This window comes from Chiloscyllium plagiosum, unplaced genomic scaffold (genome assembly GCF_037043375.1).
Source record: "Chiloscyllium plagiosum isolate Xiang-an unplaced genomic scaffold, Cpla_swu_hap1 HiC_scaffold_6, whole genome shotgun sequence".
In the NCBI taxonomy this organism is placed as follows: Eukaryota; Metazoa; Chordata; class Chondrichthyes; order Orectolobiformes; family Hemiscylliidae; genus Chiloscyllium; species Chiloscyllium plagiosum.
The window spans coordinates 20,588,395-20,613,360 of record NW_028270144.1 but is presented as its reverse complement, the minus strand read 5'-3'; the positions used below and the strand labels follow the sequence as shown (position 1 = coordinate 20,613,360).

General features: G+C 44.1%; 1 protein-coding gene across 2 annotated transcripts in view; it reads left to right on the top strand.

Moving 5' to 3' along the window:
- The window catches only part of LOC122550504 (FERM, ARHGEF and pleckstrin domain-containing protein 1-like), a 317,640-nt gene that overhangs the window by 69,755 nt on the left and 222,919 nt on the right, over positions 1 to 24,966 (top strand). The window lies entirely within an intron of this gene.

Below are 24,966 nucleotides of genomic sequence, written 5' to 3'. Positions count from 1 at the left end.
GAGCCAAACTGAGCATATCAATCCTGTAAAGCTAGGTATTAAATTTAATAAGTAAACTTTGATATGCAGGAGAGAAACAACATCATTTCATGTTAAGCTGACACAGTGGTTGAATCACAGTAATTGCAGTGATATGATCGGAAGTGAAAAGCAACTTATGGTCTGGCACCTTGACTGTCTCTTCCAATTAGGAGTCTGAACTGAAATAGTATGTATTTGTGAAGATTGTGTAAATTGAGTTTGACTGTCAGTATTTGAAAACCTGTGACATGAATACAGTTAGCATTGCTTGTGGTCTTGGTTCAGTTGGAAGTTATTTACGGAAGTTGAGGAATGATGGTTCACAAAGTTGGGAAAACAGTCTAAGCCCTTGTAATACAGAGTAACTCTCATGGGGAATCATGGATTTAGATTAATGGAGCTGTTGAGAGAGCAAGGTGCAAGTATGCCATGACAAGGAAGCATACTCAGTCCATTTCAATTGAGTCGATCAGAAAAATCCCATGTTCCCAACCAGGGAGCCTCACATGTCACTTATCCCCCGTTTAGCGTTATTATAATAGATTGATTCAGTTGTCAGCACATTACTGTTTATGGGAGTTTCCTGTGTTAAATTGGCAGCTGTATGTTCTACATTGGTAACTACACTTCACCAATACTTCATTGGCTGCCAAGCACTTTAAGGAGTCCTGCCATCATGAGAGATTATATAGACGTTGTATTTCTTCTGCTTTATAATAGATCCTCACTGCAGTCACCTTGGAATATTGATTTTATATTTTAAGAACTCTCTATGAAGAAAAAATATAATTTTTAAAAAGTATATAATAACACATTATCTTTATGAAGGATATTTTTAAAAAAATGTAATCCGCATCTTATTTTCCTGTTTTAATCATGTTTGTCTTTGCTTTGTAGCACCGAGAAACTTGGGTATACAATTCTGTGTTCTTTGCTCCTTCCTTCGTTCAAGCACACTTGTAGTTAGTTGAGTTTGCTCTCACTACTGTCCTCTCCGTGAAGAGCAGTGAGTGGGCTTTCTTTCTAGACTGAAAAGGTCTTTATTTGGGAACTGAAAAGCTTTGAAGGGCCTGGTGTTATTTTTGTTGTTGAACGATGCAGCTTACAGACTGTGACATGCTTTAATGTGATGTATTCTGTCACCTTTGTATCCATAACCAAAGTGGAATTGCTGTAAATTTCTGTGTATTCTTTATAAATCAGCAGAGAAATAGGTCATTTGGCCCATCAGGTTCTCTGCTGTTGTTTATATTCCACATGTTCCTCACTACGACCCTACCAACTAGATCTCATCCTGTCAACACCCTTTCACTTTTGTCCTCATATTTATTTAGATTCCATGGAATGTATTTCTCACTATTTTCCTCTTATTTGCTGTAGTAGCGAGGTCACTATTTTTCTACGTTTTAAAAAAATAGGATTTATTGTTGAATTTTAACATTTTCCACAAGTGAAACCATTGTCTCTATGTCCATAAACTTATCACACTTGGCTAAATTTTAAAGACCAATATCGAATCACTCCCTCAGCTGCCTTTTTTCCAGAAATCATATCCCTAACCACTTTAATTGATGGGAATGACCTCTGAAGTCTGATATCATTGTGAAGCTTGTTCTGCACGCCTATGCTTTCTATAATACGGGGATGAGAACAATGTACGGAATTCTAACTGAGGTTCATTACAAGTCAGCACGATCTTATTGAATGGTCGAGACCATTTGGTCTACACTTACTCCCATTTCTCAGGTCCTTGTGGATTTGTTAGCTAGTGCTGTGACTTGTTAAAATGGATGTAGTTTTTGTCAACCGTGTTCTCTTGGAAAAAAATCAAATTAGATATTCTTCTTTCTCGCTTCCTGCTGGTTGCTCATATGGCTGCTGAGTCATTGAAGCCTAGTTCGATCTATTTGGTGCTGGACTTCACGTGCCCCTGTGGTGTGTTTACAGTAAGCTGGGTGAGGATGCCTGGTCACCTCCAATACCTTGGATGGCTAGCCTATGCCTGAGCTCTCCACAGTGACATGCCAAATGGATAAGCACCAAAGTTGGCTCTCTGCATGCCATAAATAAACAATGAAAGATAAACTAGGCTTGTTAAGCCAATCTATTAATTTGGATAATTAAGCTGCCCAAGCCGTTCCATGTTTGGCAGCAGCAAGCAGGTGGGGGTAGGCAGTCCATTTTTATGTCCTGATTGGAAAAGGGTGGGCAGGAACTCTCATGCATTGTGGGTGCCCGGCTTGTGTTTGGGCACCCTGCACTGGCAGTCTCCTTTGAAGGGAATTCTTGGGAATTCTCATGATGACAATGGTTTATTAGAATGAGTAACACAGCAGGGGCATAGGGGATATCTCCCCTTTTTCCAACCTTTGGAATCTCAACAGTCTCTAGTAAATGATTGTCCTTCTCGAACTAATGAGCTAAGAAGTCTAAGTATTTACTTTGAGCTGGAATGTGGTTTTCTCTTGGAAACTTCATTTCTCCCTCTTGGACACAGTGTTTAAAACAGATGGCTGTGTGGAGAATCAAGATGTGTTTTATTTGAGTGCTTGAAGCAACAGTAAGAATTCCTAAGTAGATTTTTAATTTGCAGGAGGGAAGCAAGTGAAATCCATTGACTATCTTGAATAGTATTGAAAAACAGCCTGGAATTTAATCCTGCATTTGGATGACTGGATTAGCAAAACCGCCAGCCAACCACTTTGAGTGAGAGCACTTGAACCAGTTGAAGGAAACATGTGGAAATAGAGAAGTTATGGATAATCAGAGAGGTCATAAAGGAGGATTGCTTTAGATGACGAACAGGAAGAAAAAATGTTGGTGTTTCCTTTTCTTGTTACTGACTGTTTTCAGTATTCTCGTTGAATCTGCACGGTGTAGAAGCAGACCATTTGGCCCATAGAGTCAATACTGACCCTGTGTACAGCATTCCAATCAGATCCACCCCCTACCATATCCATATAACCCTGCATATCCCATCTAGACTGCACATCCCCAGACAATGTGGGGCAATTTAGCATGGATTAAAGTAGTGCTGGAAAAGCACAGCAGGTCAGGCAGCATCAGAGGACCAAGGAAGTCAGTCATTCCTGATGAAGAGCTTTTGCCCAAAATGTCAATTTTGCAGCTGCCTCGATGCTGCCTGACCTGCTGTGCTTTTCCAGCACTACTCTAATTTCGAGTCTGATCTCCAGCGTCGGCAGTACCCACTTTCGCGTAGGCAGTTTAGCATGGCCAATCCACTTAACATCTTTGGACTGTGGGAGAAAAACGGATCACCCGAAGGATAGCCATGCAGGCACGGGGAGAATGTACAGACAGTCACCCGAGGCTGGAATCAAACCTGTCTTTCTGGCACTGTGAGGCAGCAGTGCTAACCACTGAGCTACCATGCTGCCTTTCTTTATTAGACATTAAGTAACAGCTCAAAGTACTTTAAGACCAGTCAGGTCTCAGATGGCATATTGTGTTCAATCCTGGGTCCAACGTTGAGGGATGTCAAATCTTTGGAGAGGGTGCAGAGGGGAGCATGTTCCCACAGTGAGGGACTTCAGTTACGTGGAGAGGCTGGAGGAGCAGGGTTTGCTTCTTTTAAAGTTCTCATTCCTTCTGCCAATTTCTCCATAGTCCCACACAACCCTATCCTTGTGTTCTTCCAGCTCCCACAACCCTGTGACAGTTCTGTGTTTCTCCAGTTCTACCTCCTGAAAATCCCTTCTAATTAACCTTTTCAGAAATGTTAGTACACATGCCGCTGGAGCAGGTGGGACTTCAACCTGGGAGCTTATCATTCCACCAGTAGAACCCTCATCCCTGGTTTTAGATGTTTTTGATCAGCCTGTTCAGACATATAATGGCATATCTAAGTCAGGTGGGACTTGAATCTGGCCCAGAGGTAGGGACACTACCATGGTTCCACAAGAACCCTCATCCCTGGTTTAAATCACTCCATCGTTAATTCCTTCAGCTACCTGAATTCTAGGCTCTGGTATTACCTCCCTAAATCTCTCCAAATCTTGACCCCTCTTTTCTCCCTTAAGATGCCCCTTAAAACCGGCCTTTTTGATCAAAAATCATAGAATCCCTACAGTGCGGAAACAGGCCCTTCAGTCCAACAAGTCCATACTGACCCTCCGAAGAGTAACCCACCCATTCCTGTACCTTATTACTCTGTATTTACTCCTGACTAATGCACCTAACCTACATACACGGACGCAATGGGCAATTTAGCACGGCCAATTCAGCTAACCTGCACATCTTTGGATTGTGGACGGAAACCAGAGCACCCAGAGGAAATCCACGCAGACACGGGGAGGATGTGCAAACTTCACCGGGTGCCTGGTGCTGTGAGGCAGTGCTGACCACTGAACTACCGTGCTGCTCTTGGCTATTTGACTTAATGTCTTCTTACATGACTCGGTGTCAAACTTTGCCTTGTAAGACTCTTGTGAAGCTCTTTAGGACATTTTGTTACATTTAAAGATGCTTTATGAATACTGTATATGGTTCTCCTTTAGAACAGGGATGAGGGAAGATTTAACCAAGTTCAAAATTATGGAGTGTTTTGACGGCGCAAATAAGGAAAAACTGGAAAAATGGTAACCAAGGGACTGATGTAAGGGGATTGGCTCAATAACCAGAGGAGCACCTGGAATTTTTTTACTTACAAGGTTTTGTGAGCTGAAGTGTCTTGCCTGAAAGGGCAGTGGAAGGTGCAATAGTGATCTCCAATGGTGAATCAGATAAAGACTTGAAAAGAGTAATGTTTTGAAGGACTATAGGGAAAGAGTGGGACTAATTGGATAGTTTTTTCAATGTTTTCAATGTTTTAACACAGAAACAATGCACCAAATGTCCTCCTTCAGTGTTGTACAACTCTAGGGTCTCCTTTTAGACTCACTCTTGTCCCAGGCCCATTCCAAGGCTAGAGGGAGGGGGACTCAGGGTCTCAATCTGTATGATCTATAAGTGGTCACTGACTAATGTGAGAAAATGTCCTGCAAACCTTTCCCGGCACATTTTTCCTGTGTGCCATTGGGGAAAAAGCTGATTTGAAAGATACAATTTTTTTCAAAATATTCCTTAGAATCAACAGTACGCAGAAGGGTAAAAAGCCAAAGGGAATTTGAAGTGTTAGAAATAATTGTTTCCTCATAAAGCCAATAGTTATGTAGACATTTTTATTTTTAGACTTGAGTCAGTCATGTCAAAAGGTAAGTGGGCTTGGTCTATAAAGAGCCAAACCTATTCTTGTACTGACAGAAATAGGAACATGCAGATGGACAAAGACTGAACGTCCTCATAGGCCCTACAGTGAGTTCATGGAAGCTTGCCAAAACAGTGTTATGTAAACTGCAGCCAGCTTATACTTAGCCTCAACTCCCTTAGGGCTGTTGCTTTGACTACATCCAGCCTTCCATGGAAGAAGAAAAATCCAAGATATATATACATACAATAGATATTCTCACAAAAACTAAAAGGTACCGCTGCTACAGTTTATCATTAAAAATCAGGCTCAAGTATTTGATAATTGTGTTTGCTTGTGACTCAACTATTTTGGGTTAATCTTACCCTGTTGCATAGGGTGGGGATCTCACAGGATCAGTTGAAATCCTGGTTTCACTCTGATTTACTTGGGGAATCTAGAACTTTGGGGGCTGGGGGTTGGGCTGTGCACAGCTATAACATAAGAGACAGAAATTAGGATTTTTTTTCTCTCCCTGTGGGTCATTGGTGTTTGGAATTCTCTTTCCCAGACAGCAGTGGATGGTGAGTCAGTGTCTACATCCAGCCTTGAATATATTCAGATCGACAAGGGAGTCAAGTGTTAATGTGTGGCACAAGGAAATGGTTCTGAAGGTTAATGGTTAATGGAAATGGGTAATGTTGGAGATTGCATTTAGTTTCACCCAGTCTGATGATATGCAGGTTTGGATGGGCACAGTTTGAACTGGTGAAGAGCTAAGGTCTCCTTGTGGCCTTCATAACAGTGCCTGAAGTAATTGGTTTCTGACTGCAATAGGTTCTTTAAGACAAGGACCTCTTCTCAATAGGACTGACTTGGTGGTAGTGAACTACCCCATCCACAGTGGCTGACATTACATCACATACAATGTTTTGGGCGGCAGGCAGAACAGCGGGGATGAGGCCCCAATATGGTCAGCCATCCGCTAATTGACTGTAACCATCGGCTAATTTTTGTAACCTCCCTCAGCAGTCTGGAGCTGAGAACTGCCTCCTCATTTTACTCCCCACTGAAAGTAACAGGTAAGATCGGACAGGTATAAAGTGAGGATCCTGCCTGATTCTCTGAGATCCCATTCACAGCATTAGCTCAAGTTTTCCTCCTACATTTGCAATGACTACAGGTCACCTGGAGTATTGTCTAATGTAGAGCACCACACTTTAAGATGGATGAGAAGGCTTTAGAGATAGAGCATAAAAGATTTTGAATATTGGTGAAAAGCGTGGCATACAGTCAGTTCTGCAATAACGTGGTAGTTCTGTGCAACCCTGTGTTAAAAGAAAATCATGTATTAACAGCAACATTTAAATTAATGGGGCCGGAATTGTGATATAACCAATATACACTTTAAAAGTTTGCACTTTAAAAACAGTGTTCCCAATTCATCAGTTGTGTTATAGCAAATTCCGGTGAACAAAATGCGTGTTATAGTAGTACGGCCAGTATGTCTAAAGTCATGCTTCTTGTACTCGTCAGGACAAATGCAAGAATGCCAAATTTTAATTTATACAACAAGAGAAAAGGATGCTGATTAACTGATAGGAGGCTGATGTGTTGCTCAGTGGTGATGTTTTGATAGGGTGAGGAATGCTATTTGCCACTACTTCAGTGAGATAAAACAGAAAGCTTAGAGTTTCATTGATTTTCGTGTTATTTTGCAACCAAGAAAGGAAATTCTCAACACAGTGCTGGGTCTAACAGCAAGAACAACTTGTATTTAGATTAGATTAGATTCCCAATAGTGTGGAAACAGGCCATTTGGCCCAACAAGTCCACACCGACCCTCCAAAAAGTAACCCACCCAGACCCATTTCCCTCTGTCTAATGCACCAAACACTATGGGCAATTTGACATGACCATTTCACCTAACCTGCACATCTTTGGATTGTGGGAGGAAACCAGAGCACCCAGATGAAACCCACGCAGACACGGGGAGAATGTGAAAACTCCACACAGATAGTCACGTGAGACTGGAATCGAACCTGCGTCCCTGGTGCCGTGAGGCAACAGTGCTAACCACTGAGCCACCGTGCCACCGTTATATAACATCATTAAGATAGTTAAAACCATCCAAGACATTTCATTGAAGTGTTATCAAATCTGACATCAAGTCACCTGAAGAGATATTAGGACAGGTGATCCATGAATGGAAAGGGAAGCAGACATTTAGTGAGGGAATTCCATTGCATGAGGTTCAGGCAGCTAAAGGCAATGACAGAACAATTTCTTAATTCTTGTGTCGGGTCCAGGTGTCGCTGCCAAGAGTGGTATTTGTTGCTCATCCTACAGTTCCTTTAAACTGATTGGCTCCTCTTGGCCATTTCAGAGGGTGGTTAAGAGTCTTTAGATTAGATTCCCAACAAGTCCACACCCACCCTCCAAAGAGCAACCCACCCAGACCCATTCCCCTACATTTACCCCTTCACCTAACACTACGGACAATTTAGCATGGCCAATTCACCTAACCTGCACATTTTTGGATTGTGAGAGGAAACCGGAGCACCCGGAGGAAACCCACGCTGACACGGGGAGAATGTGCAAACTCCACACAGAGAGTTGCCTGAGGCGGGAATTGAACCCAGGTCTCTGGTGCTGTGAGGCAGCAGTGCTAACCACTGTGCCACCATGCCACTCAAAGAAAAGGGATCAGATCAGTTAATCAGTCAACCACATTGCTGTAGGTCTGCAATCATATGTCAGTGAGAACAGGTAAGGAGGGCAAGTTTCCTACCCTTCAATGATCCATGTGGGATTTTAATGTCAGTTCAATGGTCAGATGGACACCATTATACTCCCTTTTGAATTCCAGGTTTTATTGAATTCAAATTTCACCGTCTGCCCTTGTAGGATCGAGCCCATGTCACTAGAGCCTTAGTTTGGGGCTCTGAATTGCCAGTCCAGTGACATTGCCACAGTGGTATCACCTCCTTTAAAATTGTGTGTATAAGAAACTAAAACTGGAGGGCTACAGAGATCTCGGATGGTGTTCGGAATGGAGGAGATTACAAAGGTACAACGCAAGAGTGAAAATTTTAAAATTGCAGGAGACTATGTGGTTTAGGATGCCTGATTGATGGTGAAATATGTTTCTTTGTATCTTGTTTAAACACAAAAAAGCCAAGAAATGGTCAAAAGGAAACCTGGTTTGTTTATATTAAATTTCCTGTTTGAAAAGTATTGTCAGAGCTGTATGTTGGAGGAAGATTGTTGAAGGCAAGATCAGCCAAGTATTCTCTCAGCCAAGTTCTAACCTCTCCAAGTTGTTGCAGTATACTTCCTCCCATATTGGATGGTCTGTATGTTTACACTGGAAAGCAGGCCTGTTCATTTTGAGGTATTGATCCCCAACAATCTGCCCTGGTAAAACCACATTGATGTAATGGTCAAGAAAGCACAACAACGTCTCTACGTCCTCAGGAGGCTAAGTGGATTTGACATGTCCACAAGGATTCTTACCAATTTTTATAGATTCACCAAAGAAAGCATCCTGTCTGGATGCATCACAGTGTGGTATGGCAACTGCTCTTTCCAAGACTGCCAGAAATTAGAGAGTTGTAAACTCAGCCCCGTCCATCAGGTAAACCCGCCTTCCATCCATTGACTCCAGCAATACTTCCTGCTGCATTGGGAAAGCAACCAACATAATAAAAGACCCCTCCCATCCTGGTTATACTCTCTTCCACCAGGCAGAAGATATAAAAGTTTATATACACGTATGAACAGATTCAAGAAAAGTTTTGTCCCTGCTGTTATCAGACTTTTGTACAGACTTTCTGATCTTTCTCTCGGCACCTTCTCTATGGTTGTAACACTGTATTCCACACTCTGTTCTGCTATCCAGATGCACTTTGTAGGGTACAATCTGCCTGTACTGCATGCAAAACAACATGTTTTATTGTATGCCAAGCACGTGCGACAACAATAAATCATATTGTGTGACTATTCTTTTAAAGTAAACATATTCTCCAGTATGTGCCTCCTGCCTAATTGAAATCACCTGGGAAGATTCTTCACATAGAGTCATAGAGATGTACAGCAAGGAAACAGACCCTTCGGTCCAACCCGTCCATACCAACCAGATATCCCAATCCAATCTAGTCCCACCTGCCAGCACCCGGCCCATATCCCTCCAAACCCTTCCTATTCATATACCCATCCAGATGCCTCTTAAATGTTACAATTGTACCAGCCTCCACCACATCCTCTGGCAGCTCATTCCATACACATCCCACCCTCTGCATGAAAAAATTGCCCCTTAGGTCTCTTTTATATCTTTCCCATCTCACCCTAAACCTATGCCCTCTAGTTCTGGACTCCCCGACCCCAGGGAAAATACTTTGTCTATTTATCCTATCCATGCCCCTCATAATTTTGTAAACCTCTAAAGCCACCGCTCAGCCTCCGACGCTCCAGGGTAAACAGCCCCAGCCTGTTCAACCTTTCCCTATAGCTCAAATCCTCCAACCCTGGCAACATCCTTGTAAATCTTTTCTGAGCCCGTTCAAGTTTCACAACATCTTTCCGATAGGAAGGAGACCAGAATTGCATGCAATATTCCAACAGTGGCCTAACCAATGTCCTGTACAGCCGCAACATGACCTCCCAACTCCTGTACACAGTACTCTGACCAATAAAGGAAAGCATACCCAACGCCTTCTTCACTATCCTATCTACCTGCAAATCCACTTTGAAGGAGCTATGAACCTGCACTCCAAGGTCTCTTTGTTCAGCAACACTCCCTAGAGCCTTACCATTAAGTGTATAAGTCCTGCTAAGATTTACTTTCCCAAAATGCATCACCTCGCATTTATCTGAATTAAACTCCATCTGCTACTTCTCAGCCCATTGGCCCATCTGGTCCAGATCCTGTTGTAATCTGAGGTAACCCTCTTTGCTGTCCACTACACTTCCAATTTTGGTGTCATCTGCAAACTTACTAACTGTACCTCTTGTGCTCGTATCCAAATCATTTATGTAAATGACAAAAAGTAGAGGGCCCAGCACTGAACCTTGTGGCACTCCACTGGTCACAGGCCTCCAGTCTGAAAAACAACCCTCCACCACCACCCTCTGTCTTATACCTTTGAGCCAGTTCTGTATCCAAATGGCTAGTTCTCCCTGTATTCCATGAGATTTAATCTTGCTAATCAGTCTCCCATGGGGAACCTTGTCGAATGCCTTACTGAAGTCCATATAGATCACATCTACTGCTCTGCCCTCATGAATTCTCTTTGTTACTTCATCAAAGAACTCAACCAAGTTTGTGAGACATGATTTCCCATGCACAAAGCAATGTTGACTATCCCTAATCAGTCCTTGCCTTTCCAAACACGTGTACATCCTGTCCCTCAGGATTCCCTCCAACAACTTGCCCACCACTGAGGTCAGGCTCACCGATCTATAGTTCCCAGGCTTGTCTTTACCGCCCTTCTTAAGCAGTGGCACCACATTTGCCAACCTCCAGTCTTCCGGCACCTCACCTGTGACTATCGATGATACAAATATCTCAGCAAGAGGCCCAGCAATTACTTCTCTAGCTTCCCACAGAGTTCCCGGGTACACCTGATCAGGTCCTGGGGATTTATCCACCTTTAACCATTTCAAGACATCCAGCACTTCCTCCTCTGTAATCTGGACATTTTGCAAGATGTCACCATCTATATCTTCCATATCCTTTTCCACAGTAAATACTGATGCAAAATATTCATTTAGTATCTCCCCCATTTTCTGTGGCTCCACACAAAGGCTGCCTTGCTGATCTTTGAGGGGGCCTATTCTCTCCCTACTTACCCTTTTGTCCTTAATATATTTGTAAAACCCCTTTGGATTCTCCTTAATTCTATTTGCCAAAGCTATCTCATGTCCCCGTTTTGCCCTCCTGATTTCCCTCTTAAGTATACTCCTACTTCCTTTATACTCTTCTAAGGATTCACTCGATCTATCCTGTCCATACATGACATATGCTTCCTTCTTTTTCTTAACCAAACCCTCAATTTCTTTAGTCATCCAGCATTCCCTATACCTACCAGTCTTCCCCTTCACCCTGACAGGAATATACTTTCTCTGGATGCTTGTTATCTCATTTCTGAAGGCTTCCCATTTTCCAACTGTCCCTTTACCTTCGAACATCTGCCTGCAATCAGCTTTCGAAAGTTCTTGCCTAATACTGTCAAAATTGGCCTTTCTCCAATTTAGAACTTCAACATTTAGATCTGGTCTATCCTTTTCCATCACTATTTTAAAATGAATAGAATTATGGTCGCTGGCCCCAAAGTGCTCCCCCACTGACACCTGTCACCTGCCCTGCCTTATTTCCCAAGAGTAGGTCAAGTTTTGCACCTTCTCTAGGAGGTACATCCACATAGTAAATCAGAAAATTGTCTTGTACACACTTAAGAATAGAAATTCCTCTCCATCTAAACCTTTAACACTATGGCAGACCCAGTATGCGATGAATGGCAGTTATAGGAAGGGGGGAAAGTCTCAGATACAGTCACATAGATGGGTTAACTCCAGGAAGGGTAAGAGAGGTAGATACCTAGGGCAGGAATCTTTTGTGGATATACCCATTTCAAACAGGTATGCTCTTTTGGAAAATGTAGGAGGTGATGGATTCTCAGGGGAACGTAGCAAGAACAGCCAAGTTTCTGGTATTGAGACTGGCTCTAATGCAACGAGGGGTACATCGGCTTCCAAGAGATCAGTTGTGTTAGGGAATTCTGTAGTCAGAGGTACAGACAGACGTTTCTGTGGCCAGCAGAGAAAAAGCAGAATGGTGTGTTGTTTTCCTGGTACCAGGATCAAGGATGTCTCAGAGAGGGTGCAGAATGTTCTCATGGGGAGAGGGGCCAGCAAGAGGTCATTGTCCACATTGGAACCAACGACATTGGAAGGGAAAAGGTTAAGATTCTGAAGGGAGATTACAGACAGTTAGGCAGAAATTTAAAAAGGATGTCCCCAAGGGTAGTAATATCTGGATTACCCCCGGTGCTATGAGCTAGTGAGGACAGGAATAGGTGAATAGAGCAGATGAATGCATAGCTGAGGAGCTGGTGTATGGGAGAAGGATTCACATTTTTGGCTATTTGGAATCTCTTTTGGGGTAGAAGTGACCTGTACAAGAAGGACAGATTGCACCTAAATTGGAAGGGGACTAATATATGGCGGGGAGGTTTGCTAGAACTGCTTGGGAGGATTTAAACTAGTAAGGTGGGGGGGGGGGTCCCCAGGGAGATAGTGAGGAAAGAGATCAGTCTGAGACTGGTACAGTTGAGAACAGAAGTGAGTCAAACAGTCAGGGACAAGGTAGGACTAATAAATTAAACTGCATTTATTTCAATGCAAGGGGACTAACGGGGAAGGCAGATGAACTCAGAGCATGGTTACGAACATGGGACTGGGATATCATAGCAATTACAGAAACATGGCTCAGGGATGGGCAGGACTGGCAGCTTAATGTTCCAGGATACAAATGCTACAGGAAGGATAGAAAGGGAGGCAAGAGAGGAGGGGGAGTGGCGTTTTTGATAAGGGATAGCATTACAGCTGTGCTGAGGGAGGATATTCCTCGAAATGCATCCAGGGAAGTTCTTTGGGTGGAACTGAGAAATAAGAAAGGGATGATCACCTTATTGGGAATGCATTATAGACCTCCTAATAGAGGGAAATTGAGAAACAAACTTGTAAGGAGATCTCAGTTATCTGTAAGAATAATAGGGTGGTTATGGTAGGGGATTTTAACTTTCTAAACATTGATATGTCATTGTGATGAACATGACTGGTTAATGAAAAACCTATATGCAGTCTCAGGTTGCACACCATAGCTATCATGCCTTGTCAGGATCTTGTTCATGTTTTTCTTTGTGTTTGACTCATTCAGTGTTGGTTTTATGAGTAACACATTTTCTGGAACATAAAAGCAGGAGGTGGCCATTCAAACCCTCAAGACAGCCCCACCATTCAATAAGATCATGGCTGACTTGCCTGTGGACTTTGTTCCATGTTCCTGCTTATCCCCTGTAATCATTGATTTCTCCGTCAATCAAAAATCTATTTATCCTGCTGTTGAATATGTTCAATGACCCAGCCTGCAACTCCTGTTTAGGGGAAGAGAATTCCAAATCCTCTGAGAGAAGTTGTTCGTCTTCATTTCCCCTAAATGGGAAACTTCCTTGTTTTTTCAAGTTCTGGATTCCCCCACAAGAAGAAGAATCCTCTAAGCAGCCTGTTTGTCAAGACCCTCAGAATGTTGTATGTAGTGATAGTTTTGGGAGTCCCCTTAGAATGGAATCGAACCCGGGTCCCTGGGGCTGTGAGGTAGCAATGCTAACCACTGAGCCACCGTGTCACCCCAGGTGAGCTTCCACCTTGAGGGGCTGAGGTCTATTTGGAGTATGAATGTGCATCGTGCTGTTAGGGAGAGAGCCCATTGAGCTCTGACTGACTCCCAAGCAGTTATTGTAAAAGGAAACAAGTCAATTGTTGAAAAAACTGCACTAGCTTTTGTGACAGCTGTTAACAGTCTCGTCACAGTGTAACTTGAGTTAACAGCCCTGCTTATTTTGTAAATGTAATGTGTGTGAAGAACATCTGTGATGGAATATCCTGGAAGACTAAATTCATCCATTTTCTCTTTCACCTTTCTCCCATCTCTCATGAGGGAAGTGATTCATGTTGCCATACAATTTCCAGTCTATTGTATTGTAACCAACAAGACTAGTTTTTATGCTCATGTAGCACTTACAGACTGCAAAAACCTTCAAAGGTGCTGCACAGGAGCATCATCACATAGCATTTGACATCAAGCCTCTTAAAGGGATGTTGGGACCATGTGACCAAAAGCTTGGTCAAAGAAGTATTTTATGAAGAGTGTTACAAATGGAGAGCAAGGTTCGAGAAGCATGAAGATTAGGGAGGAAAATACCAGTGCTTTGGTCTTAGCACGGCTCGTAGCAGTGGTGTGATTAAAATTGGCTACATGTTGGAGGCCAGAATGATATAGTACAGAAGGTGGGCGTTCAGTCCATTGACTCTCTGCCAGCTCTTTCGAAAAGTATTTCAGACAGTCCTGCTTCCCTGTTCTTTCCCAAATCTGCTGCAATTCTTTTTTCCTTTAGCTATTTATCCAATTCGCATTTGAAGGCTACAAATAAATTAGTATCCACTACCCTGTCAAACAGTGCCTTCCAAATCCTCACCGTCTGTGGTGGAAAACAAAACTATTTGACGCACTCGTAATTGGACAGATTTGCCTCATGACACTTTTCATTCTGTGTGACTGTCTGTCTCTTTCTCGCTCTCTCTCTCCCACACAGACTTTCTCTCTTCCCCCCCCCCCCCATTTTTCTCTCTCTCTCCTCCTCTCCCCCCTCTCTCCTTTCCCCCACCTCCACTCTCTCTTTCTTTGTCTGTCTTGCTCTCTCTCTCTCTCTGTGTTAAGACCCTCTTAAATAGAGCAACTCCAGCACCTCAGTACTGCCTGTGTGGTCGAAGAATGCCCTAGAGTGAGAGGACTGCAGAGATCTAGATATGTTGCGTTGTTGAGTTGAGCCGGGCTACATACCTCGAGAATGGCAAAAACCGTGAGGTGATTTTGCAAGCAAGGAGGGGAATTTTAGTATTGTGGATTGATGGAACAGGAGCTAGATCGTAAAATTCATTTAGTGTGGAAGCAGAGCATTCAGCCCATCAGGTCCTCATCGACCCTCCGAAGAGCATCCCACACAGACACTCCCCTCCCTGCACTCAAACCTCCTCCCTGTCACCCTGCATTCCCTGTGGCTAATCCGCCTAACCGGTTTGGAAGTCAATTGTGCAGCTATGTGTTTCTTGTTTACATTTATTGGATGTCAGCATTGCTGGGAAGGCCAGCGTTTGTTGTTCATTTTTAATCACTTTTGAGAAAGTGGTGATGAATAGTCATTTTTCATGCTGCAGTCCATGTGCAGTAAGTTCACTTGCAGACCTGTTACAAAGGGAGTTCCAAGACTTTAAACAAAAATAGCTAGTAAAGCTCAGGTCTGGCAGAATCTGTGGAGAGAAATCGGTTAATGTTTTGGGTTGAGTGACCCTTCCTCAGAACAGGATATTAATGCTGGTCGAAGAATAAATATTGGCTAGGATGTCAAGAACTTGCCTGCCATTTCTTGTGAGCAATGCAGTAACAGATGTTGAAGATACTTGGACGTCATACGTGGATGCATGGTGACTCAGTGGTTAGCATTGCTGCCTCACAGCGCGAGGGACCCAGGTTCGATTCCACTGTCTGTGTGGAGTTTGCACGTTCTCCCTGTGTCCGTGTGGGTTTCCTCTGTATGCTCCAGTTTCCTCTCACACTCCAAAAATGTTTAGGTTAGGTGGATTGGCCATGGTGAATGGCCCATAATATTTAGGGATGTGTAGGCTAGGTGGGTTAGGGTAGGGTAGGGTGGTGGTTCTGGGTGGGATGCTGTTCAGAGGGTTGGTGTGAACTTGATGGGCCAAATGTCCTCTTCCACACCATAGGGATTCTATGATCATCTTGCACCCAGCGTTTTCATGGGACCAAATGAAATGCATCATGTGTCATAATTCTGTTCATATGGCATCAAAGTATTCCTGGCTCCAAAATATAAGCAAATGTTGATACACGACAAGAGAAGGTGACTAGGGATAAGTAGGCCCAGTCAATTTAAATTAACCTGCTTTTGTGGTCGAAACAAATAAAAGAATTAAAGCTACTATTCACAAAATAATTATGATCTTATCCTGGAGATAATTGGCATGGAATCGGAACCCTGCTGTATGATCTGACTGAAATGGTTCCTTTCACTCTTCAAGTATGAGTAATCCAGAATGACTAATACAGGAATTCAATCAATCACGTTTAGCTTTCTACTGCTGATCCAAATATTTCACCTGACTGATGACTGTGTTGGTGTGGCCAATTCATCAGATTGGGTAGATGTGGCTGCTGGCTTTCCACTCAGTCTGCTCCTTTTTGACTGCTCCACCAACGCAATTATTTAATTATCCAATTTTGTGAGAACTGCAACGACAGTTTTGAAACATTCTGTTATTCTTAATTATAGTCTGATTTCCATCTGAGTTGTATAAACACGTGCAGCATTGGATGGATTTGCAAACTTGAATTTCAACTATATTAAGATTGTTTTGATTTGTATCAGTGTTTTCACACAATGTTAACAAAAGTTAATAAGCATTACATTCTGAAGGCAAAAGAATTACTCACCTGGCAGTTGTAAAATGCTTTACAAATGTGTAGAGTTATTGAGTCATACACCGCAGAAACAGACCCTTCGGTCCAACCAGTTCATGCAGAACATAATCGCACCTAAATTAGTCCCACCTGTCCTGTTTCTAGAGTCCATATCCCTCCAAACTTTTACTATTCATGAACTTATTGAAGTGTCTTTTAAACATTTGTCACTGTGCCCACATCCATCACTTCCTCAGGAAGTTCATTCTACACACGAACCACCCTCTGTGTAAACAATTTGCCCATGTCTTTTTAAAATTTCTCTCCTCTCACCTTAAAAATATACCCTCTAGTCTTGAAATTCCCCATGCGAGGGAAAAGACAGCTGTTGTTAATCCTATCTATACCCGTCATGATTTTATAAACTTCCATTAGTCACCTCTCAACCTCCTATGCTCCAGTGAAAAAAGTCCTAGCCTAACCTGCCTTTCTTTATTAACCCAATCTACCATACCCGGCAACATCCTGGTAAATCTCTTCTGAACCCTCTCTCGCTTAATAATATCTATGCAACAATTGGACGGCCAGAACTGGACACTTGTTTAAATATGGTTTAGTTCAGGTTGTGGGTTGCTGGGTACCATTTTCACCTGGGTGTCAAGGAGTTGTGGGTACAAGTCCAAACCCAAAATGCTTGATGAATTCTTAATGCTGAATTTTGTTGCAGTGTCGGGTAAGCGCCCAACTGTCAGGGGTGTCGTCTTTTGGATGAGATGTTAAACTGAAGATCTCCCTCAGAAGGATGTGTAAGCTCCCATGTCTGTGATTGGCTCGCAGAGCAGGGGAGTTCTTCCTGACCCCCCTGGCCAGTATTAATATCTCAAGCAACAAGACTTAAAAAGGAAGATTGACATTAATTGTGTTGCAATTTGTGTGAGCATGCTGTGTGCAAAATTGAATGCTGCGGATCATACCTTTTATAATAGTGATTACATTTAAATGAACAGAATTGACTGCAAAGCAGGTTGGAATGTCCTGAGGGTGCAAAGATGCTAAAGCAATGCAACTTTTCTTTATTTCAGTAACAATATGTTTTTTGAGATTCTGACCTTTTTTAGCAGACTACCCTGTAAATCATGTGCGCAGCTGGATGTTTCACAAGAATTTGGGAGGCATTTCTAACTTCCAGCTTTTACATCAGGACTCTTTTATTTTCCTCTCTGGGGGAGTTGTGAAATTTCTGAATTTCAGTTTGTGACTGAAGTCGTTCCAGGATGCTGAGAGACAGGGAGAAGCTTGCAATTATTTTTGGAGGCGTTTAATGCTGCAAGAATTCTTGAAACAAATCTATCATTGGACCCTCAAAATGACTCAGCAGATTAAAGCATCAATGCCTTTATGAACAGTCCCTTTCATAGTCACTGCATATCTCTCTCAGTCCCTGCCTGAGGGGACTAGTTTGAGTGAAGTCAAGGATTCCAGCTCTAATCTTTGTTGAACTCTCTTTAGATATCGGTGCAAAGGTCGGCCATTAGTCCTTGATTTTGCTCTGCCATTCTTGATTATGGTTGATTGTCTACCTCAATGCCACTCACCTGCACTATCTCAATATCCCTCAAAATCATTGAATATAGGATGGCACAGTGGTTAGCACTGCTGCCTCACAGTGCCAGGTGCCAGGTTCGATTCCAGCCTCGGGAGACTGTGCAAACTGCACACAGACATTCTCCCCGTCTCTGCATGGGTTTCTTCCGAGTGCTCCTGTTTCCTCCCACAGTCCAAAGATGTGCAGGCCAGGTGAATTGGCCATGTTAAATTGCCCATAGTGTTAGGTATGTTAGTCAGAGGGAACTAGGTCTGGGTGGGTTACTCTTCGGAGGGTGGGTGTGGACTGGTTGGCCCGAAGGGCCTGCTTTCACACTGTAGGGAATCTAATCTAATCTAATACTAAAGATTCATTATCTTCTGCTTCCCACAATCCTTAGTGGCCTGTCCTTTATTCTGAAATCAGTCCCCTGGTTCTGGACACACCAGCTATTGGAATTACTCTTTCTGCATCTACCTTTTCTAACTTTTTTTAAAAAGAATTTCATACATTCAATATGAACAAGTTTCCCTTAAACCACAATTAAAGTGTCATACAATATTCCCAGGCACTTCGCAGTATCAGCCAACAGAATTCGAGGGGAGCTTGATGGGTTATGTGTTGAGAAGATGTGGGGAGCTTGATGGGATATGTGTTAAGAAAATGTTCCCATTGTGGAAAATCTCAAACTAAGGGACATAGTTTGTACTCGTTTGCACTCAGTTGTAAGGCATTGGATGTCTGGAGTCCTCTAACCCAGAGAGTTGTGGAGGCTAAATTGCAAAGAATTTGAAGAGGAGGTAGGTAGATTTTTGAAATGTCAGGGAGTTGAGGCTTATGAGAGTTGGCATGAAAAAGGAGTTGAGGTCTGGTGCAGATCAACCATGCCCTTGTTGAATATTAGAGGAGAAAGTGAGGTCTGCAGATGCTGGAGATCAAAGTTGAAACTTTATTGCTGGAACAGCACAGCAGGTCAGGCAGCATCCAGGGAACAGGAGATTCGACGTTTCGGGCACAGGCCCTTCTTCAGGAATGAGCAGAGAGTGTTCAGCAGGAGAAGATAAAAGGTAGGGAGGAGGGACTTGGAGGAGGGGCGTTGGAAATGTGATAGGTGGAAAGAGGTCAAGGTGAGGGTGATAGGTCGGAGTAGGATGGAGGCGGAGAGGTCAAGAAGAAGACTGCAGGTCAGGAAGGCGGTGCCGGGCTGGAGGGATTCGGCTGACACAAGGTGGGGGGAGGGGGGATGAAGAAACTGGTGAAGTCCAAGTTCATCCCCTGTGGTTGGAGGGTTCCCAGTCGGAAGATAAGACGCTCCTCCTCCGACCGTCGCGTTGTTGTGGTTTGGCGGTGGATGAGTCCAATGACCTGCATATCCTCGGTGTAGTGGGAGGGGGAGTTGAAATGCTGTGCTACAGGGTGGTTGGGTTGGTTCGTCCGGGTGGCCCAGAGGTGCTCTATGAATCGCTCTGCAAGTAGGCGGCCTGTCTCCCCAATATAGAGGAGGCCACACCGGCTGCAGCGGATGCAGTAGATGATGTGGGTGGAGGTGCAGGTGAATCTGTGGCGGATATGGAAGTTTCCTTTGGGGCCTTGGAGAGAAGTGAGGGGGGAGGTGTGGGTGCAAGGGTTGCACCTCCTGCGGTTGCAAGGGAACCGATGGGTCGTCCGGGGCAGTCAGGTTTGTGGATTTTGGGCAGGAGGTAGAAACGGGCGGTGCGGGGTTGTGGGACTATGAGTTTGGAGGCGGTGGATGGGAGGTCCCACACCAGGTCCTAGCTCCCCGCCCTGCCGTCTCAGCCTGCTCCTGCCCAACCGAACTCATCTCGGCATACCTCGACACGGTCCTGTCCTCATTAGTCCAAGAACTCCCCACCTACGTTCGTGACACCACCCACGCCCTCCACCTCCTCCAGGATTTCCGCTTCCCCGGTCCCCAACGCCTCATCTTCACCATGGACATCCAGTCCCTGTACACCTCCATCCCCCATCACGAAGGACTCAAAGCACTCCGCTTCTTCCTTTCCCGCCGTACCACCCAGTACCCTTCCACCGACACCCTCCTTCGACTGACCGAACTGGTCCTCACCCTGAACAACTTTTCTTTCCAATCCTCCCACTTTCTCCAAACAAAAGGAGTAGCCATGGGCACCCGCATGGGCCCCAGCTATGCCTGCCTCTTCGTAGGGTATGTGGAACAATCCATCTTCCGCAACTACACTGGCCCCACCCCCCATCTTTTCCTTCGCTACATTGATGACTGTATCGGCGCTACCTTGTGCTCCCACGAGGAGGTTGAACAGTTCATCCACTACACTAACACCTTCCACCCCGACCTCAAATTCACCTGGACAGTCTCGGACTCCTCCCTCCCCTTCCTAGACCTTTCTGTTTCTATCTCAGGCGATCGAATCAACACGGACATCTACTACAAACCAACCGACTCCCACAGCTACCTGGACTACACCTCCTCCCATCCTGCCCCCTGTAAAAACGCCATCCCATTCTCCCAATTCCTTCGTCTCTGCCGCATCTGCTCCCAGGAGGACCAGTTCAAAATACGTACAACACAGATGGCCTCCTTGTTCAAGGACCGCAATTTCCCCCCCGAGTGGTCGACGGTGCCCTCCACCGCATCTCCTCCACTTCCCGCTCCTCCGCCCTTGAGCCCCGCCCCTCCAACCGCCACCAGGACAGAACCCCACTGGTCCTCACCTACCACCCCACCAATCTCCATGTACAGCGCATCATCCGCCGTCACTTCCGCCACCTCCAAACAGACCCCAGCACCAAGGATATATTTCCCTCCCCTCCCCTATCAGCTTTCCGTAGAGACCACTCCCTCCGCGACTCCCTTGTCAGATCCACACCCCCCACCGACCCAACCTCCACTCCCGGCACCTTCCCTTGCAACCGCAGGAGGTGCAACACTTGCGCCCACACCTCCCCCCTCACTTCTCTCCAAGGCCCCAAAGGAAACTTCCATATCCGCCACAGATTCACCTGCACCTCCACCCACATCATCTACTGCATCCGCTGCAGCCGGTGTGGCCTCCTCTATATTGGGGAGACAGGCCGCCTACTTGTAGAGCGATTCAGAGAGCACCTCTGGGCCACCCGGACGAACCAACCCAACCACCCTGTAGCACAGCATTTCAACTCCCCCTCCCACTACACCGAGGATATGCAGGTCATTGGACTCATCCACCGCCAAACCACAACAACGCGACGGTCGGAGGAGGAGCGTCTTATCTTCCGACTGGGAACCCTCCAACCACAGGGGATGAACTTGGACTTCACCAGTTTCTTCATCCCCCCTCCCCCCACCTTGTGTCAGCCGAATCCCTCCAGCCCGGCACCGCCTTCCTGACCTGCAGTCTTCTTCTTGACCTCTCCGCCTCCATCCTACTCCGACCTATCACCCTCACCTTGACCTCTTTCCACCTATCACATTTCCAACGCCCCTCCTCCAAGTCCCTCCTCCCTACCTTTTATCTTCTCCTGCTGAACACTCTCTGCTCATTCCTGAAGAAGGGCCTGTGCCCGAAACGTCGAATCTCCTGTTCCCTGGATGCTGCCTGACCTGCTGTGCTGTTCCAGCAATAAAGTTTCAACTTGTTGAATATTAGGGCAAGTTTGAGAAGCTGAATAGCCTAATGCTGTTCCAATTCCTTATGTTCTTAGGGCTGGAAAAGGTTACAAAGATGGAGAGCATGGAAAGTAAAGCTGGGGAGGGATTTGAATGCAGGAATTTAAATGTTTTAAGTTGGGGGACCTGGGCTGGAGAAGAGTTGAGTTGAGAGTGTGGTGCTGGAAAAGCACAGTAGGTCAGGCAGCATCCGAGGTGCAGGAGAATCGATGTTTCAGGCAAAAGTCCTTCATCAGGTAACATCAATTCTCCTGCTCCTCCGATGCTGCCTGACCTGCTGTGCTTTTCCAGCACCACACCCTCGACTCTAATCTCCAACATCTGCAGTCCTCACTTTTGCCTTGGAGAAAAGTAGAGCCTTTTGGCCACTATCCTGTGGGTTTTCATTGGACAGAGCCAGACTGGTGTGTGCAGTAGTTGCCAGACAAATGACAGTCCATTGTTCCTTCTCCAGCTGTGAGAATTAGATGCTGGAAAATGTGCTAATACCTTAGGAACTTGTAATTCAGCACAGGTCAACTCTACTAACAGGAAGGCTATCAGCCAGCTGGCAAAAATTCAAGATGGTGGTAACTGGTAAAAAGAATTGGTTAGGTCCAGATGAGGATCTCGTTATACAGTGAGTTATGATGACCTGGATTCTACTTTTTGAACAGACAAAGGAGACAGATTCACTTCTAACGTTTGAGAGGGAATTTTGGGTATGAACTTAGAAAGGAGAAAACAAATCATACTGTTGAAATTGGAACCAATTGGTCCTTTCTAAGAACAGAACAAAGCAGAATGTCCTTTTTCTGTGTGATGTGATTCGATAAGCAATTCACTTTCAGAGAGAATGAGTAAGGGCAAGTGCAAGGAGAGGGGATTCAATAAAGAGAGTTTTTTAAAAAGTGCAAAACTGTATCTTTGTGCCAAGATAAAATTGTCAATATCTGATCCCAGTTCACTTCTACAACAATTGATATCTTTTCTGAGCGGAGTAATGTGTTTTTTATTAATTTGTGGGATTGCTGGCATTTATTGCCCATCTCTAAATGCCAGCAGATAGTTAAGAGTCAACCACATTTATTGTGGATCTGAAGTCACATGTAAAGGAGAACAAGGACAGCAGATTTCCTTCCTTAATGGACATCAGTGAACCAGATGCATTTTTTCAGAGAATCAACAACCATTTTGTGGTCATCATTAGACTCTTTAATGAATTCAAATTCCAAGATCTACCATGGCAAAATTCAAACCCAGGTCCCCAGGGCATTGCCTAGGTCTCTGGATTCCTAGTCTCACTAGGATAATCATGATTTGGAGATGCCAATGTTGGACTGGGGTGTACAAGTGTAAAGATCACACAACACCAAGTTATAGTCCAACAGATTTATTTGGAACCACTAGCTTTTGGCACGCTACTGCTTCATCAGGTGGTTGTGGAGTATAAGATTGTAAGACACAGAATTTATAGCAAAAGTTTACAGTGTGCTGTAACTGAAATTATATATTGAAAAAGACCTGGATTGTTTATTGAATCTTTCATCTTTTAGTATGACCATGTTGGCTTCAGTTCTTTCATATGTCAATCGCAAACATTTTTTAAAAAGTTACATTCTCAAGTGAACTTTAACCGTTGGTGTCATGTCGGCCCAGATGATGTATTGAAGGTGTGAGCTTCCCTGTGTGAGGCTGTTTTGTGCCACAATAATCAGACTGATTGATTCTAATTTAAAAAACAGATTTAAAGAATGTGTGTGTGTGGTGTAATGGGGTCATCTCTCTCTCTCTCTCTCCCCATACACTTACGCAGGCTGTCTCTCATACGCTCACACACTCACACAGATACCCTCTCACAGACTTATACCCCTTCATACTCTCACACATATACACACTCTCTCACAGACACTCATAACCCACTCCCCCATAACCCACTCTGTGGCTTACAATCTTATACTCCACAACCACCTGATGAAGGAGCAGCGTTCCGAAACTAGTGCTTCCAAGTAAACCTGTTGGACTATAACCTGGTGTTGTGTGATTTTTTAATGAGCTAAGATAATACTATGAGGCCAATGCCTCTCCATATATGTGTCACTGTTAACTGACTGGAACAATATCAAGTGTAGTCTTGTCTCTGTTGAGGCCCTGACTGCAAATACCCTTAAAACCTAACCAACTGTTACTGTATAAACATAGCTGCAAAGGCGTATTATTGTCGAAATAAACTCCTCACATGCTTTGTGTTTGTCACCAACCAGCTCCTCCCTTCTTTTGTCAGAATATAATGAGTTTCCCTCCCATCCCCCCATCCTGATTAACTGCAGAGAACCAGTCATTACGAGAACTCATAAAATAAGATTTTTTATAAAAAGGCTTTCATGTTATTTACTTATTGCTTTCAAAGCATGGAAATGGAATTGGCTTCCCAATTAGGAATGAACCCGAGCAGACACGTTTCCATCTTGTCTGCCTTCTTTGTGTGTTGTAATTATCACCTCTTTTAAATAGATTGCACTTTGAAGAACTAAACCTGCATTAGGTTTAAACTTTGGATTTCCCTCTCTAAATCCCTCCGTCCCCTCCAAGAAACCTACCAAGTTTTTGGTGACCAGGCCTAATTGCTCTTCTTGTGGCTCACTGTCAAATTATGTTTAATCCTGTGAAATGCTGCAAGATGTTCTAATACATTAAAAGGTGCTATATAAATGCATGTTGCTGCTGTAGTTGCCTTTAACGCACTATTCTAAGTTACTATCGGGAATGTTATTTGACAGAGACTCTCAAGGAGCTGGATAAAAGAGAAATCCATGTGGGTCTTAAGTAACCATCATTTTTGTAGTCCTCCAATACACTCTGTACTTTTCAAGGACAGAAGTAACTTGTATTTATATAGCACCTTTTACAACTTCTGAGCATCCCAAAACGCAAATGAAAATTACACTAATAGTCAGATACGTAGTCAGATCATTTTTCTTCAGTAATATAGATTGAGGGATAAAATATCAGCCGGGACACTCGGGGAAAGTTATTTTCTCCTCTCACTTGTATAGTCCATTAACTTTTTTACTATGCACCTGAGAGGGCAGATAAGGATTTAGTTGAACGTCTCATTTGAAGGAAAAAGCTACTATTCTGCCAATCTTTGTGAAATGTGTTTTAATGGATGAAAACGTGAGAGTGTGGGGAGGTGTTATGCTGTTTTGGATTTTGCCTTTCAGATGAGATGTCAGGCCAAGTCACTGCATGTCTTCTTAGTTCGGCTGAAGAGATTGCCTGGCCACTATTTC